This window comes from Sapajus apella, unplaced genomic scaffold (genome assembly GCF_009761245.1).
Source record: "Sapajus apella isolate SASKATOON/1434 unplaced genomic scaffold, GSC_monkey_1.0 scaffold56, whole genome shotgun sequence".
Lineage (NCBI taxonomy): Eukaryota > Metazoa > Chordata > Mammalia > Primates > Cebidae > Sapajus > Sapajus apella.
The window spans coordinates 14,730,732-14,748,446 of NW_022436996.1; the positions used below are offsets into that span (position 1 = coordinate 14,730,732).

At 39.0% G+C, this 17,715-nt stretch overlaps 1 long non-coding RNA gene across 1 annotated transcript; it reads left to right on the forward strand.

Annotated features, from left to right (window-relative positions):
* Window positions 1-13,531: 13,531 nt before the first annotated feature.
* LOC116527957 lies at window positions 13,532-16,323 on the forward strand. Its single transcript, XR_004258800.1, has 2 exons — window positions 13,532-14,208; window positions 14,656-16,323. It is a non-coding gene; the product is annotated as an uncharacterized LOC116527957 (long non-coding RNA).
* Window positions 16,324-17,715: the final 1,392 nt, after the last annotated feature.

Sequence of the window (17,715 nt, forward strand, 5' to 3'; positions counted from 1 at the left end):
TCATATGCAAGGATACACATAGGCTCAAAATAAAGGGATGGAGAAAGATTTACCAAGCAAATGGAGAGCAAAAAAAGGCAGGGGTTGCAATCCTAGTCTCTGATAAAATAGACTTTAAACCAACAAAGATCTAAAGAGACAAAGAAGGGCATTACAAATGGTAAAAGGATCAATGCAACAAGAAGAGCTAATGATCCTGAATATATACGTGTGCAATACAGGAGCACCCAGGTACATAAAGCAAGTTCTTAATGACCTACAAAGAGACTTAGACTTCCACGCAATAATAGAGGGAGACTTTAACACTCTACTGTCAATATTAGACAGATCAACAAGACAGAAAATTAACAAAGATATCCAGGACTTGAACTGAGACCTGGACCAAGCAAACCTAATAGACATTTACAGAACTCTCCATCCCAAATCTACAGAATATACATTCTTCTCAGCACCACTTCACACCTACCCTAAAACTGACCACATAATTGGAAGTAAATCACTCCTCAGCAAATGCAAAAGAACAGAAACATAACAGTGTCTCAGACCACAATGCAATCAAGTTAGAACTCAGAATTCAGAAACTAACTCAGAACTGCACAACTTCATGGAAACTGAACAACTGGCTATTGAATGTTGACTGGATAAACAATGAAATGAAGGCAGTAATAAAGATGTTTCAAAACCAACGAGAATGAAGACACACTGTACCAGAATCTCTGGGATACAGTTAAAGCAGTGTCTAGAGGAAAATTTATAGCAATAAATGCCCACATGAGAAGCATGGAAAGATCTAAAATTAACACTCTATCACTAAAATTGAAAGAGCTAGAGGAGCAAGATCAAAAAAACTCAAAAACTAGCAGAAGACAAGAAATAACTAAGATCACAGCAGAACTGAAGGAGATTGAGACACGAAAAACCCTTCAAAAAAATCAATAAATCCAAGAGCTGTTTTTTTGAAAAGATCAACAAAATAGACCACTAGCCAGATTAATAAAAAAGAAAAGAGAATAATCAAACAGATTCAGTAAAAATGATAAAGGGGATATCACCACATATTCCACAGAAATACAAACCACCATCAGAGATTACTACAAACAACTCTATGCACATAAACCAGTAAACCTGGAAGAAATGGATCAATTCCTTGACACTTGCACCCTCCCAAGCCTAAACCAGGAAGAAGTCAAAACCCTGAATAGACCAATAACAAGGGCTGAAGTGGAGGCAGCAATTAATAGCTTACCAACCAAAAAAAGCCCAGGTCCAGATGGGTTCACAGCTGAATTCTACCAGACATGCAAAGAGGAGCTGGTACCACTCCTGAAACTATTGCAAACAATCCAAAAAGAGGGAATCCTTCCCAAATCATTTTATGAGACCAACATCATCCTGATACTAAAACCTGGCAGAGACTCAACAAGAAAAGAAAACTTCAGGCCAATATTCATGATGAACATAGATGCAAAAATCTTCAATAAAATACTGGCAAACCGATTGCAACAGCACATCAAAAAGCTTATCCATCACGATTAAGTAGACTTCATCCTGAGGATGCAAGGCTGGTTCAACATACGCAAGTCTATAAATGTAATTCACCACATAAACAGAACCAAAGACAAAAACCACATGATTATCTCAATAGATGCAGAGAAGGCTTTTGCCAAAATTCAACAGCCCTTTATGCTAAAAACTCTGAATAAATTAGGTATCAACAGAATATACCTCAAAATAATAAAAGCTATTTACAACAAACCCACAGCCAATATCATACTGAATGGGCAAAAACTGGAAGCATTCCTTTTGAAATCTAGCACTAGACAAGGATGCCCTCTCTCACCACTCCTATTCAATATAGTATTGGAAGATCTAGCCAGAGCAATCAGGCAAGAAAAAGAAATAAAGGGTATTGACTTAGGAAAGGAGGAATTCAAATTGTCTCTATTTGCAGATGACATGATTGTGTATTTAGAAGACCCCATCGTCTCAGCCCCAAATCTCCTGCAACTGATAAGCAACTTCAGCAAAGTCTCAGGATACAAAATCAATGTGCAAAAATCACAAGCATTCCTATACATCAATAACAGACTTAAAGAGAGCCAAATCAAGAACTAAATGCCATTCACAATTGCTACAAAGAGAATAAAATACCTAGGAATACGACTAACAAAGGATGTAAAGGACATCTTCAAGGAGAACTACAAACCACTGCTCAAGGAAATAAGAGAGGACACAAACAGATGGAGAAACATTCCATGCTCTGGTTAGGAAGAACAAAATATCATGAAAATGGCCATACTGCCCAAAGTAATTTATAGATTCAACATTATCTCCATCAAGATACCTATGACCTTCTTCACAGAACTGGAAAAAAACACTTTAAACTTCATATGGAACCAAAAGAGAGCCTGCATAGCCAAGTCAATTCTAAGCAAAAAGAACAAAGCTGGAGGCATCATGCTACCTGACTTCAAACTATACTACAAGGCTACAGTAATCAAAACAGCATGTTACTGGTACCAAAACAGAGATATAAACCAATGGAACAGAACAGAGGCCTCGGAGGCAACACCACACATCTACAACCATCTGATCTTTGACAAACCTCACAAAAACAAGCAATGGGGAAAGGATTCCCTGTTTAATAAATGGTGTTGGGAAAACTGGCTAGCCATGTGCAGAAAGCAGAAACTGGACCCCTTCCTGACATCTTACACTAAAATTAACTCCAGACGGATTAAAGACTTAAACATAAGACCCAACATCATAAAAACCCTAGAAGAAAACCTAGGCAAAACCATTCAGGACATAGGCATAGGCAAGGACTTCATGACTAAAACACCAAAAGCATTGGCAACAAAAGCCAAAATAGACAAATGGGAGCTAATTAAACTCCAGAGCTTCTGCACAGTGAAAGAAACAATCATTAGAGTGAACTGGCAACCAACAGAATGGGAAAAAATTTTTACAATCTACCCATCTGACAAAGGACTTATATCCAGAATCTACAAAGAACTAAAACACATTTACAAGAAAAAACAAACAAACCCATTCAAAAGTGGGCGAAGGATATGAACAGACACTTTTCAAAAGAAGACATATATGAGACCAACAAACATGAAAAAATGCTCATCGTCACAGGTCATTAGAGAAATGCAAATCAAAACTACATTGAGATACCATCTCACGCCAGTTAGAATGGCGATCATTAAAAAAATCTGGAGACAACAGATGCTGGAGAGGATGTGGAGAAATAGGAACACTTTTACATTGTTGGTGGGAGTATAAATTAGTTAAACCATTGTGGAAGACAGCATGGCAATTCCTCAAGGATCTAGAAATAGAAATTCCATTTGACCCAGCAATCCCATTACTGGGTATATATCCAAAGGTTTATAAATTGTTCTATTATAAAGACACATGCACATGTATGTTCATTGCAGCACTGTTTACAATACCAAAGACCTGGAACCAACCCAAATGCCCATCCATGACAGACTGGACAGGGAAAATGTGGCACATATACATCATGGAATCCTATGCATGCATAAAAAACTATGAGTTTGTGTCCTTTGTAGGGACATGGATGAATCTGGAAATCATCATTCTCAGCAAACTGACACAAGAACAGAAAATCAAACACCACATGTTCTCACTCATAGGAAGGGGTCAAACAATAAGAACATGTGGACACAGGGAGGGGAGCATCACACACTGTGGTCCGTTGTGGGGGAACTAAGGGAGGGACAATGGGGGTAGGGAGTTGGGGAGGGATAACATGGGGAGTAAGGCCAGATATAGGTGATACGGATGGAGGCAGCAAACCACATTGCCATGTATGTACCTATGCAATAATCCTGCATGTTCTTCACATATTCCCCAGAACCTAAAGTTCAATAAAATATACATATATATTTAAAAATTTTTAAGTTATTTTTCTAAGAAACTTACTGAATGGGAAAATCATGTTGAAAGGTATCATTGAGAACCCTGACAGCTAATTGGTTGATGTCATGATTAGTATAATGCTGGATTTAAAACCCTGGATGAGATCAAAAAAGAGAAGGAAGGAGGCATTTTTAGACATAAAACCACTAGTACAAAACTTCACATCAAAGAAAGAAATCCAACATTTCTATTTGCAGTTTATAAATAGAAATTTTGTTTACACCTTACAAAATTGAGGTAAAATATACATTTAAAATTTACTGTCTTTACTGTTTTAAGTTTACAGTGGTAATAAATACATTTATATTATTATTTTCCTCTTTATCCCTCCCACCTTCTCACCCTTCCTGGCATCTGGGTAACCACCATTTTATTCTCTGTCTTCATGAGATCTACTTTTTCAGCTTATATAAGTGAGATCATGCAATATTGATCTCTCTGTGCATGGCTCAATTCACTAAACATAGTGGTATCTAGTTCCACCCATGTTGCTGCAAATGACAGGATTTTACTCTTTTTTAAGGCTGAGTAATATTTCATTGTGTATACATAACACATTTTTTGTCCATTCATCTGTTTATGGGCACTTAGGGTGAATCCATATTTTGGCCATTTTGAATAGTGCTGCATTAAACGTGAGAGTGCAGAGACTCTGCACGCTTCCCTTGGCCAGGTGCAGTGGCTCATGCCTGTGATCCCAGCACTTTGGGAGGCCAAGGCAGGTGGATCACGAGATCAGGAGTTTGAGACCAGCCTGACCAACATAGCAAAACCCCATCTCTACTAAAAATACAAAAATTAGCTGGGCATGGTGGTGCACACCTGTAATCCCAGCTACTCAGGAGGCTGAGACAGGAGAATCGCTTGAACCCCGGAGGTGGAGGTTGCAGTGAGCTGAGATCATGCCACTGCACTCCAGCCTGGGTGACAGAGCAAACTGTGTCTCAAAAAAAGAAAAAGGAAAAAGATATATATATATATATATATATATTTCTATTTCTAGATCTTTGAGGAATCGCCACAGTCTTCCACAATGGTTCAACTAATTTACTATGGGGTACACATCCAGATTTTATGTGTACACATCCATAGTAAAATTGCTGGATCACATGGCAGTTCTGTCTTTAGTTTTGTGAGGAACATCCATGCTGTTCTTTATAGGGGCTGTAATAATTAATTTACACTCCCACCAGCAGTGTATGATGGCTTCCCTCTCTAGACATCTTCACCAGCATCTGTTACTGCTTATCTTTTTGATAAATGATTTTAGCTAAGATGAGATGATATTTCACTGTGGCTGTGATTTGCATTTCTCAGATGATTAGTGATGTTGAACATTTTGTTTCAAATACCTGTTGATCATTTGTATGTCTTCTTTTTAGAAATGTCTGCTCAGATCTTTTGCCCACTTAAAAACTGAATTATTTGTGTTTGTTTGCTTTGCTACTTTTAACATCTTATGTATTCTGGCTATTATTAATCACTTGCCAGGTAGATACTAATATTTTATCCCATTCTGCGAGTTGTCTTCTCACTTCGTTGATTGCTTCCCTTGCTGTGCAGAAGATTTTTAGCTTGCTATAATCTCGTCGTATTTTTGCTGTGGTTGTCTGTGGTTTTGAGATCTTAGACAAATAAATCTTTCACCAGATCAATGTGCTGGAGCATTTCCTCACAGTTTTCTTCTATCAGATTCATAGTTTCAGGTCTTAGATTAAGTCTTTAATCAATTTTGATTTGATTTGTATGTTTGATGAGGGATACAGGTCTAATTTCATCCTTCTGCATATAATTATCTAGTTTTCCCATCACCCTGTATTGAAAAGATTATCCTTTCTCCTTTGTATGTTCTTGACATCTTTGTCAAAGATGAGTTGGCTATAAATGCATGGATTTATATCCCAGTTCTCTAGTATGTTCTATTGTCTATGTGTCTGCTTCGATGACAGTACCATGCTGTTTTGTTTACTATACCTATGCAACAATCTTGCATGTTCTTCACATGTACCCCAAAACTTAAAACGCAATTAAAAAAATAAAAAAAAATTTTCATAATTATTCATGAATAAAGTTATACCTTTTTCATTAAATAAATAAATAAATAAATAAATAAATAAACCATTGAAGTTAGGTGGTGTAATGCCCCCAGCCTGTGCTTTTTGCTCAGGATTGAGCTGGCTGTTTGGGATATTTTATGGTTACTTATACATTTAGGGCTTTTTTTTTCTATTTTTGTGAAGAATGTCACTGACATTTTGATACGGATCATATTAAATCTATAAGTTGCTTTTAGTAGAATGGTCATTTTAACATTATTAATCTTTCCAATACATGAGCATGAAATATCTTTCTATTTTTCATGTCCTCTTCACTTTCTTTCATCAGAGTTTTAGTTTTCCTCCCATAGATCTTTCATGTCTTTAGTTAGATTGATTCCTATGTATTTTATATTTTTGTAGCTATTCTAATTGGGATCGATTTTTTAATTTTTTTTTTCAGATTGTTCGACATTGGTGCATATCAATGCTACTAAATTGTGTGTGTTGATTTTTGATTCCTGCAACTTTATTGAACTCATTTATCAGCTCTAACAGTTTTTTGGGGGGGTGGGTACAGTCTTTAGGTTTTTCTAGGTATAAGAACATGTCATTTGCAAGTAAGGTAATTTGACTTCTTTCTTTCCAATTTGGATGCCCTTTATTTACCTTGCCTGATTGTTCTGGCCAGGACTTCCAGTATTATATTGAATAACAGTGGTGAGAGTATGCATCCTTACCAGCCCTTAGAGGAGAGGCCTTCAATTTTTCCCTCTTCAGTATGATGTTACCTGTGAGTTTGTCATATATGGTCTTTATTATTTTGAAATATGTTCCTTCCTTATGTATTTTTATGAGAAATTTTGTGATGAAGAAATGTTGAATTTTATAAAATGCTTTTTCAGCATCTATTGAAATAATCTTATATTTTTTGTCCTTGATTCTGTTAATCTGATCTCCTTAGGGTCAGTCACTGGATTTTTGCTTTGTCCTCTCAGGGAGGTCATGGTTCTCTGTTTGTGCTTGTTACTTGTGGAAATATGTCCATGTCTTTGCATGGGAGGATTATTTATTCCAGTCTTTTCTGTCCAGCTTGTTTTGGTTTTTATTGGATACATTTGCTTACTGAATCTTTACTGCTAGGTTACTGTCTAATTTTAAATTTTTTATTGCTGGGTGCTGTGGCTCACGCCCGTAATCCCAGCTCTTAAAGAGGCAGAGGCGGGAGGATAGCTTGGGACCTGCCTGGGCAATATAGCGAGACCCCATTTTCCACAAAAAGGAAAAACACAAATTTGGGCCGGGCACGGTGGCTCACGCCTGTAATCCTAGCACTTTGGGAGGCCCAGGTGGGTGGATCACCTGAGGTCAGGAGTTCAAGACCAGCTTGGCCATCATGGTGAAACCCCATCTTTAAAAAAAAAAAAATTATTTACATTCTCTTAGTTGACATCCTAGAATATTTCTTCTTCTTCTTCTTCTTTTTTAATTTTACTTTAATTCTGGGATACATGTGCAGAACGTGTGGGTTTGTTACATAGCTATACATGTACCATGGTGGTTTGCTGCACCTATCAACCCGTCATCTAGATTTTAAGCCCCACATGCGTTAGGTGTTTGCTCTTCCTCCCCTTGTTCCCCACTCCCTGACAGGCCCCATTGTGTGATGTTCCCTTTCCTGTGTGCATGTGTTCTCATTGTTCAGCTCCCACTTATGAGTGAGAGCATGCAGTGTTTTTCTGTATCTGTGTTAGTCTGCTGAGAATGATGGCTTCCGGCTTCATCCATGTCCCTGCAAAGGACATGAACTCATTATTTTTTATGGCTGCATAGTACTCCGTGGTATATATGTGCCACATTTTCTTTATCCATTCTATTATTGATGCACATTTGGGTTGGTTCCAAGAATGCTTCTGTGTAGTCTTTTACCTTTGCAATGAATAGCTATGCCAACTCAGATATGTGCTATTATAACATTCCTCCTCATTAATAACACCATCTTTGTACTGTTTAATGTCACTAGTTCATCATTACAGGTGATTATTTTAGTCTTTATGCTGAATGATTGGATTTATTTTGATGAAGATATCTTTTTAAAGTGAGATTTAAGTTTTATTTATTTATTCATTTTCCTTCCAACTTTTATTTTAGGTTCAGGGGGTATATGTGCAGGTTTGCTACATGAGTAAATTGCATGTCACAGGGGGTTGGTGTACAGATTATTTCATTACCCAAAACTGCGCTTTTGAATTCTTGGTCAGAGAGCTCACATATTGCCATCTCATTAGGGTCAGTTACTGGATTTTGGCTTTGTCCCTTTGGTGAGGTCATGATTCTCTGTTTGCAGTTGTTTCTTATGGGTATATGTCTATGTCTTTGCATTGAAGGACTGTTCATTCCAATCTCCTCTGTCCAGCTTGTTTTGGTTTTTATTAGATGTATTTGCTTAGTGAATCTTCGCTGCTAGGTTGCTGCCCTCTTTTTGGCTCAAGATGGTGCCAGGTTCACCTCAGCTGTAGTAAATGATCAAGGCACTGCCTATCCTGAATTGGGGAGAACCCAAAGGGATTATCTTGGGATTATCTGTGTCAAGGCTGGCTAGGGCTTTGTGCCCAGGAGACCTGTGGAATGTACCTTCTAAAGCATGGTGCTGCTGAACAACCACTCTGATCTGGTGTCTTCATTGGCTAAGTAATAGATCAGTTTCCACAGCTGGGGATGTTAGTCCTGCCTACACACTTTGTCTCTGCCTCTCCTTAGGGTTATTTCTCCCTTCAGGCAGTCATGATGCTTTCTGTGGGTTAAGGCAAGAAAAGGTCTCCTGCCAGAGCACCTAAGATGATGGGGAAGCTGGTTAACCCCCTTAATCATTCTTTTTCAAGTGTAGATTGTGAGTTGGGGGGCGATTTTCCATGTACTTGGTGCTAGGCAGAATGGTGGGTGAGGAGCATTGCAGATGTGTAAGTCTGATTCTCTTACCATTTGCTTAATGTTTTTACTTCTCTGTGGCCTTGGGAACTATTTCATTCTTGCATTTGACTTTTGGGTTGTTGCTGGCGAATATCCTGGCACTGTGTAATGGTTTTCTGTTTTTGTGTGTGTGGGGGGGAAAGTGAAACCATCTTGCTTCTATATTGCCATTTTGGAACCAGAAGTAAAAAATCTTTGCATTAGTTAACTTTGTATAATTGAATTAAATAAAGCTATCTTCAACTCGTTTTAGAAGAACATGTAAATATTGTCTATGTGGCCCAGCACAGTGGCTCACGCCTGTAATCCCAGCACTGTGGGAGGCTGACACAGGCAGATCAAGAGGTCGGAAGATTGAGACCATCCTGGCCAAAATGGTGAAACCTCATCTCTACTGAAAATACAAAAATTAGCCAGTTGTGGTGGCACGTGCCTGTAGTACCAGCTACTCAGAAGACTGAGGCAGGAGAATAGTTTGAACCCGGGAGGTGGAGGTTGCAGTGAGCTGAGATCATGCCACTGCACTCCAGTCTGGGTGACAGAGCAAGACTCTTTCTAAAAAAAAAAAATTTAAATAAAAAAAAAAATAAATATATATATATATATATATAGTCTATGTATAAAAACTCATAATTGTTAAAGCAGAACAGGATAAGAAGTATAGGAAGGGGACAAAACAATTCCTTAGAGTGGATTTCAACGGTAATTACTATTTTGCAAAGAAATTCAAACAAATAAACAAACCTCTCAGAAAACTATCGTTCTATACTGAAAAACAAAGTCAATTTATACAATTTCAAAAACTGAAGATGAGTTAAGACATTTCTAAATTACAGAAAAAGTATAAATAATATTCCAAATAGTAGAAATCATGGTGGGGCATAGTAGCCCATGCCTGTAATCCCAGCACTGTGGGAGACCGAGGTGGGCAGATCAGTTAAGACCAGGAGTTCGAGAACAGCCTGGCCAACATGGCAAAATCCCGTCTGTACTAAAAATACAAAAGTTAGCCAGGCATGGTGGTGGGTACCTATAATCCCTGCTACTCAAGAAGCTGAAGCATGAACCGCTTAAACCTGGGAGGTGGAGGTTTAGTGAGCTGAGATCGCACCCCTGTACTCCAGCCTGGGTGACAGAGCAAGACTCTGTCTTGAAAAAAAAGTAGAAATCAATACACAAATTATTAGGCATAGTGGGAACTATATAATGTAAGGAAAAGACACACTATAAAAGAACACTTAACAACTTTGCATTCAATTAAATAATGTATCATTAAAACATTAATGCACAATTGTTTGACATGGAGGAGAGTGTGGCAGCCATCAAAATTCTCTTTGCAAACCTTCAAGTACATGGAGCTAATTGAGGAGAGCTCCAGCTGCCAGCTTTGGAATCTATCCCTATGCGAGGCTATGCCACCTACATACTGCTCTCATGGGATTTAAGGCACAACCTATTCCTGGAGAAAAGGATTATCTCTGACTGCAACTTTGGCTTGAGGACTCCCTATTGGTTTTCCCAGCCTTCTCAGACAATGTGGCTGTCTAGAAGGTTTCCGCTCACCTTTTCTCCTTGTTTCCTACACTCCAGGTCAGACTTGCATTGTGGCTTGATGACTCTTCCCAGTGTTCTCTGGTTCCTTCTCCATATTCCTTCTCCATATTCCTTCACATTTCCCCCTAATAAGCACCTGCATGGTGAATCTGGTTTTGACATCTGCTTCTCTGAGAACATGGAATAACACAAAAAGAGTGACAAAACAATACACTTGTGGAGAAAGATCTGAATTGCACATCATTTGAAGTTAGCAATTTCAAGTAGCCAGCATACTAGAACCTCAATAGTTCATGTGTAGCAGAAAAAGGAAGTCAGAATTGGATTCAGCAATGCAGTGGTTTTCTAAGAGGGGTAGATACTAGTGGTAAACTTGGATTTCTTTTTGGCAGAATTCAATGTTTTGAGAAGGTCTCAAGTAGTAGTAGGTCTCAAATGCAGGAAGCATCAGCACCAGGAAGTAACTGGGAATGCATAATTGTGGGTGACTCCTTTTTTCACCCAGTTACTGAGGGTTCAAGGAGCAAAATCAAGCTCGCCAGGGAACAGCAATGGTCAAGGTGGAGCTGATATCCAGTCCTAGAGTTTTTACAACCAGAAATGGAGGCAGAATTTCTACTGCATCAGTCATTATAGAGGTCATGGTAAGAAAACAATAACTCTGGAGGCTCACCTGGTCATCACAAATAACCTGTTAGGAAAAAGATAACTCATCACAGACTCCTTGTATGGGCAGTACTAATACCTTCAATGTAATACTTCTTGCTCAGGATTACCTCAAAAAGAATGGCGATTCTTCAGGGTGGGAAGACAGGAACTGACAATATCAAGATGATAAAATGAATTAACAAAAATATTGACTACTTGGACAATCCAGTTACTCAGGCAACTTCAATAAATTGTAAGCTTAGATGAGAAAATTAAAAATATATTTGTATATAGCTGTTAACAAAAAATCTTAAGTAAGCCATAAGGATATATTTAAAAATATTAACCACCAACCTCTTAATGGCAGAAATTATGCCCAATACATGTTTTAGCCACAATATATTTTAAAAAGAAATAAATAATGAGAACATGAATAAATTGTTTAATTTTTTGCATATTAAAAATACTTTTTTATAAGTAAAAATTGGCTTAGGAAACAAATTAAGAATTCAATAAAAATCTATTTTAAAGTAATAATAAACAGAGCTCTGCATATTAAAATGTATTGGGATGTAGGCCAAAACAGTGTTTAGAAGAAAATGTACTCACTTAAAGGTCTTTAATAAGAAGAAATAAAAAAGAAATATTCATGAAAAAATGATTGTACTGTAGAATTCTAGAACAGAATAAAATATTAATTTAAAGCAAAATAGGGAAGCAATTTAAAAGCATAAATTAATAACCTGGAAAGTAACTGGCACAATTATATACAAAATTAAAAGCTAATTATTTGATGAGAGGAAGAACACTGATAAACTTGTGATAAAATATAATTTTAAAAACGCAGAATAATTTTAGTGCATAAATATATCTATATGGATACCCCAATGTGATATATCCAATTTAAAAATATCAGGCTGGGTGCAGTGGCTCACACCTGTAATCTTAGCACTTTGGGAGGTTGAGGTGGGTGGATCACTTGAGGTCAGGAGTTTGAGACCAACCTGGCCAACTTGGTGAAGCCTATCTCTACTAAAAATATAAAAATTAGCTGGGTGTGGTGATGCATGCCTGTAATCACAGCTACTCGAGAGGCTGAGGCAGAAGAATCACCTGCTCCTGGGAGGCAGAGGTTGCAGTGAACAGACATGGCCTCACTGCAATCCAGCATGGGCGACAGAGGGAGACTCCACCTCAAAAAAAATAAATAAATAAAAGTAAAAAATAAAAAACATCAATATACACACCTAGAGAGAGACAGAGAGAAAAAAAATCCTAATGTTCCCTAAATTAATCTCCTTTCCTGCGCACCCTATTCAATAAATGGTGCTGTGAAAATTGGACAGCCATATGCAGAAGGATGAAACTGGATCCCTATCACTCACCACATACCAAAGTTACCTCAAGGTGGATTAAAGACTTCAATGTATGACTTGAAGCTATAAGAGTCCTAAAAGGAAATGTAGGAAAAATTCTTCTAGACATTGGCCTAGGCAAAGAATTTATGATAAAGACCCCAAAAGCAAATGCAACAAAATAAAAAATAGACAAATGAACCTCAACTAGAGTAAAATTCTTCTGCACAGCAAAACAAAACAACAACAACAACAACAAAAAAAAAAGAGTAAACAGAATCTACAAAAACTCAAGTAACTCAATTAGAAAAAAACAAATAACCCCATTGAAAAGAGGGCAAAGGATATGAAGACATTTCTCAAAAGAAGACATACAAGCAGCCAACCAACATAGGAAAAAAGGCTTAACATCACTAATCATCAGAGAAATGCAATTAGAACCACAATGAGACACCATCTTACACCAGTCAGAATGGCTATTAATAAAAAGTCAAAAGACAACAGATGTTGGCAAAAATGCAGAGAAAAGGGAACACTTATATACTGTTGGTAGGAATGTAAGCTAGTACAATCTCCATGGAAAACAGTGTGAAAATTTCTCAAATATCTAAAAATAGAACTACTATTTGACCCAGCAGTCCCAATACTGGGTATCTCCTCAGTGGTAAGAAATTATTATATCAAAAAGACGCCTGAACTCATGTGTTTATTGTAGCACTATTCACAATAGCAATGATATGGAACCAACCCAAGTGTCCATCTACAGATGTTAGATAAAGAAAATGTGATATATGTATATAATTAAGTGAGTGATGTTTGTAACCTACTCTGCCAATCTCTGTCTTTAACTTGGTTTATCAGACCACTTACATTTAATATATATGGTGTGTATATATACATCACAGAGATATCTCTCTCTTTCTGTGTGTGTGTGTGTGTGTGTGTGTGTGTGTGTAATGGAATACTATGCAGCCATTAAAAATAATGAAATTGTGTCTTTTGCAGCAATATATATGGAACTGGAGGCTATTATCGTAAGTGAAATAACTCAGAAATTGAAAATAAAATAGCATGTGTTCTCACTTACAAGTGCGAGGTAAACAATGAGTATACTTTGGACATAAAAATGGAAATAATAGACACTGAGGACGTCAAAAATAGGGAAAGTGTGAGGGTTGAAAACTTATCTATTGGGTGCAATGATCCCTATTTGGGTGATGGGTGTACTTGAAGCCCAAACGTCACCATTACACAATATATCCATGGAACAAACCTGTACCCTCTGAATCTACAATTAAAAAAAAAATCTCCTTTCCTGGATTCTCTTTCTGTCTGTCCAGTGTTAGAGAGGTCCATGCTCTGTCTTCGTCCCTGCGTGGTCTTCTGGGGTCTCTGGCTGTAATTATAACTTCCTAGTTGTTATCTCTGGCCTTGATTTCTTCCTTAAGCTCTAAATGCTTTTTAAAATTTTTTACTTAAAAATCTCTTCTTCAAAATCTAATAAACATCCCTTAGTTTAAACATCTAAAACCAAGGAAGCCCTCCACGTGTACCCACTCACATACAGTTCCTCCTTCAACTGTCTTTCCCTCAGAAAATGGCGCCACCATTCATCCAGCTCTTCAGGCATCAACCTCAGCATTATCATCTCACCTGGAATTCATCAACTAGCCCTACCGGTGCTACCTTTGAGGAAAGTATGTATATATGTTGATTTCAGCTGCTTCTTGCCACCTGCATTCCTATCACTTTAATCCATATCTTTATCTCTTGCCTGGATCTTGCAGTAATTCCATTTACCACCACCTGCCTCAGGAGCCTGGACAAGCTTTTAAAATCTGCCCAGTGACATCCCACCGCACATGAAGGAAAGTTTATCGTGTTTCCTCAGATCCTCACATGGGTAACGCCTTCACTCCTTCTGCTCAAATGCTGGATCACCTTATCAAAAATGACCTCATTATACCACTACCTTTCTTGCTGTCCCCTTTTTCTGCTTTATCTTTCTTCACAGCAGTTATTGTGACCTGAAATTATAGTATTCATTTGTATACTTGTATATTGTCTGCCTATTTCTCCCCCTGGGTGTCAGAACACACATTCACCCTGCCCTGCCCCACTCCCAATACCTTTCTTTTTTTCAGAAACAGCAACTCCCAAAACTCTCTAACCCAGAAGGTGAAGTGCAGACCTAGAGAAGGCAGTGCATTGCTTGAAGCCATGGAAGTCCCCTGTCCCATGTCTTGGTCAGAGACCTGTACAAAGTTCACAGAGTTTTTAAGACATACTGGAGATTAGAGTTTTCACCCACAATTGAGAACTGACAACTGAGACCTCAGAAGAGAGGAGCCGCACTAATGAATGCCTGTCAGGAATGAAGAAAAGGCCTGCCATCTATAAATAGGAGAATGTGAGTCAAAGGTCACTTTATGCAGACTGTCTTTCAACTTCCACAGAGGAACTAGAATGGATTATTTCCCTAAGTGAGTGAATCTCTAGGTATGAAGGAGGCATGCTAGCTTTGATCCACCACGGCTCACAGAGGAGGATCTCAAATAAAATAAAGTATACAGTATTACTGCATGGCTTCTCACGACCCCAGGCCCAGTGTGTTTGGAAATATTGGAGAGAAGCTGGAGGGTTGTGTCTTCATGACACATGTGAGAGCTTGGAGGCCCTCAAGCATCTGGCTGTCCTCAGGTTTAGTCAGGGGAGGAACAACAGTTTTAAGTGGGTTTCCGTAGGTTCCACAGTAGAAGCCAGGACAGGGTGCATGTCATGTGGCTTTCGACATTCACAGCTAGCCAGCCTCTAGGCCATCTCTTTTTTGGGTGAGCAGAGTGTGGTTCTGACCCTTCTCGGAAGTTGTTAGGCATTCCAGGCTCAAGTAACCCACCAGTCTTTTAAATATAGATAGTACAAATCCAATAACACTCTTACATTTCAACATAGCATTGGCACCAAAACCCAGACTGCTGTAATAAAATCAAGTTACATCCGCCAGTTCTATATTTATGGACCACAGACTTTAGAAAATTTAGAGGACAATCTGGAAAGCAAAGCAAGAACATTTTATTTCAAAATAGGATTTGCTTGGGAGACTCCAGGTCCCCAAAAGAGAATTATCGTGGAGACCCCTTATCAAGGCAGCCACACAAGCAGATCTAGAGTAGGTTTAGAGCCAAAATACACATTTTCCTGTTGTCAAATGATAAATCTGTATAAATCTTATTTTGTTCAACTAAGAAGTAAAAGCAACAGCCTGGGACTAGACCTCTGAAATTATGATGTTAGAGAGTCTAGTGATGGGATGAAGACTTAATTTCAGTTATGGCTTCAATATGGTTTGTCTCTACCAAAACTCATGCCGAAATCTGATCCCTAATATGGTGGTGTTGGGAGGCGGGACCTAATGTGAAGAGTGTGGGTCATGGGGATGGATCCCTCTTTAATAACTTGGTGCTGTTCTCACGGTAGTGAGTGAGTTTTTGCTCTGGTGAGCCTGAAGTAGTTTTCTTGAAAATTGATTCGTTCCCTGAGAATGGGTTGTTATAAAGACAGGGCTCTCCCTGAGTTCTCCTGAGTTCGGGACTCTACCTGAACTAATCACATTGGCCCGGGGAATAAAACCGTCTGGTTTGCTCAGGTCAAATATGGTCCACCCCAGATAGGATGTTAGACGGAATCCCATAGAAACTTCATTGTCTGTTTTACAATGGGGTATGAGTGGAATGGATAATGGGGTGTTTATTACAGCTATTGCTAGGCATATTACAGCTATTTTTACTAAAATAAAAATGATTTTTTTCTTCTGTGTGCTTTTACGATTTTCAATTTTGCTATAATGAACATATGTTTTGTAATAAAAAGAAGGAAATACAAAAGAAAATAAAATTAGAAATAGGATACATAGCAATGGAGAACAATGTTAAAACTAGGATGTGTTAGGCACAATTATATGCTAATAAAATTAGATAAGTGAAATGTGTGTATTTCTATTAAAATACAATATATTAATACTGAATCAAGGAAAAAGAGAACACCAAGAACTGAAAGAGAAAGTGGATAATTTACGAAAGAAACGTACTCGCTTCTCCTACCTACTCTATCCAGCAGAACTTGAAAATTGTCTTTAGATCTTCAGAAAGCAAATATAGTCTCATAGTTACCAAACATGGTATTCTATCTGTAGTGGACATTTATTGTGTTTGTAACTCAAAAGTATCTTTTGAACGTCTTTCTATGTTTGGAGAATTTCCCATGTTACAAATTCCTCTTCTCCAAGAGAGAAATCAGACTATGCTCTCCCAGACTCCCTTGCAGTCAGACACAGGCTTTGACCTGGGCTTTGCTAATGAGATGCATCTGCAACCAGACTTCAATTGCCAAGTAAAAACTGGGAGAAAGAGTACAAAGTGTGGATCAACTTTTGGCAAATATAGTGCCAGGGCCTCTGGCAACCCGCTTTCACCATAGGCCTCTGGAACCCGGCAGGAGGAGCCTCCTCAACCACCACAGACACTCAAGTGGGCAGGGAGCACTGCTTAGAGAAGAGGTAGAGGCAGCAAGCCAGCTGACGTGGAGCCTGAGGGTTTGATGTGGGAGTGTCTGCAGTGGAGCACCTCCAGGGATGGCCTGAAATGTATGCGTTTCATCCCCCAGGCTTGACTTGCTCCCATGGGAGACTTTAACCCTAGAGGAACTGTAGGGCCTGATCTTTCAGGGTGGTCTTGCCCATCAGACCAGGCTGATCTGACCTGAACACTCGTTGGTCTGCTGGCCTCTCCTCGGTCCCTAGCCGGGACCTCCTCGGTCCCACACCTGCTTGTAGGGCAGTCCCCGATGCCCTGGGGGCTGGCACCATAGCTTCTGTGCTGGTGGACTGTGCCTGATCAGGGGAGAGCTCCAGCTGGGTGGCTCCATGGCCACACACCAGGCTACCCATTCACTCCTCAGACTGAAGCTTCCTCCAGGCCCATAGCAACTCCCCACATCACTTTGCTGGCATGTGCCAACACTAATGGGAAGGGCTTCTTTCTTTGCCCTGTCAGCGGAGGGGAGTGCAATCCTCCCCGCTTCCCTTCGCAGACTGCCATTGCAGATGGAGCCTCGGTGGGCACAAGTTCAGAAGCCCCACCCCTGCCAGTGCCTGGTCCTGCACTAACACTGTGCAGAGAACAGCAGATCTTCCTCCACCCTGAACA